We start from the raw sequence: 1,622 nt of genomic DNA on the forward strand, positions 1-1,622 counted from the left end.
CAGAAGCACTATGAGAAGAATAATATTCACTATCTCATAATGTTGCATATATGAAATGAGTCAGTCTAAGTGAGTAACATAGAACTGACGGTAAGCACTTGTTAAACGACAACTACCAGTGTTATTGTTTCATGACGATAATATTGATGATTATATAAACATTTCTATGATTCCCCGCAGAGACCTTCAGGAAGGAGTTTCCACTGTTCTGAGGTTTGTTTTCATTACTTTCATGCTCTCTGGCCCACCAGTTGGGAGGCACCTACTCTGATCCAAAAGAAGCCTGAATTTTCTCACCACGGCCCTGGTCCACTATTTGGAGCTGCCCTCTATTTTGAGAGGGCAGCTGAGGGCAAGGTGAGCAAGGCCCCCAGGGACTCTTAGACCAAGCCTGAGGGGGTGGCCGGATGGCGGATGTCTGCCAAGCCCTCTCTAAGCTCAGTCTTGCTTCCTGACCTTTAAACCCAAAAGTAGAAACTCATGGAGGCTAAGAATGCAGGGGAGCCTCCAGCTTTGCAGGATTTAAACAGCATTTCTAAGCCTTTACCTTCTGACTTAGGAAAATAAAGAAATACTTTTGGAGAACTAGTACATTACTGAAAATCCTCAATTCCATTCTGTACTGGTATAAATTTCCTCCCTTTAAATTAATAAACAATAATAGAGAAGACATTAAAAACTGTAAATATTTGTGGCATGGTGATTAGGGGCCCAGACAGGAGCCAGTAATGCGGCTCTTCAGCTTACCTGGTAGGACTCTTTCCTCACATGTCAGAGGGTAATAATTCTACTCACTTCTTAGAGTTTTGATGAAGAACAAATGAGCTCACTTTATATTAATAATAATGATACTAGTATGTATCAATCACTTATTAGATGTCGAACACTGTGCTTAGGTCCATGTGTGGGTTATTCTACCTACTGTACCATACTGTACCCAGGGCTTAGCATATAGTCAATATTCAACAAATCTTAGCAATTACAAAGATAGGATCATTGTTATGAATGAAGTACAGAGTTGTTCTTGGCTACATATTTATACCGTCTGGTTCCCTTTCACAAACCTGGTCCAAACCTCTTGCCACTTTCTTGCCTCTCTTAGGTCTTTCTCCTTCCAGCCACACCATACTTTCATCCTACTGCTTTAGAGGAAAAGTGGCCAGATCCAGAATCTTTGGGAGATATGGTGGAAACCTTTATTGTGGCTTGGCCTGGGCTCACTTATGACACTGAACAAGCTGCTTTTAGCCTCATAGCCCCGCTTTCCCATCTTTGGCATGTGATCAGTATACCTTTAACCATTTGTTAGGACTTTAGGACCCTGGGGGAAAAGATGTCTTGTAAATGTAGTGCATGGTGTTTTCTGGCCACCCCACAGTCCCAGGCTGAGGGGGGGTGCCTTGGCTCTGGATGACAGTCCCAGGGGCCATTGCGTGAAATGCAGGCAACACCGTATAGAGTACATGTGGCATCTTCCAGAAACCATCTGTTGGAGCTGAAAAGAATCCATAACTTAGTTCAGGTCTTGGTTGGTACATCTGCTATAGTAATTCAAAGACCAGCTGCCACCATCCCTTCTTCCAGCTACCCCAGCTACCCCTGGAACTAACTGCTAAATTATA

General features: G+C 43.2%; 1 pseudogene; it reads right to left on the minus strand.

Annotated features, from left to right (window-relative positions):
* The window catches only part of LOC111815436, a 7,413-nt pseudogene that overhangs the window by 1,473 nt on the left and 4,318 nt on the right, over positions 1–1,622 (minus strand).

The sequence above is a fragment of the Octodon degus genome, unplaced genomic scaffold (genome assembly GCF_000260255.1).
Source record: "Octodon degus isolate 3935 unplaced genomic scaffold, OctDeg1.0 scaffold00016, whole genome shotgun sequence".
Taxonomy (NCBI): Eukaryota; Metazoa; Chordata; class Mammalia; order Rodentia; family Octodontidae; genus Octodon; species Octodon degus.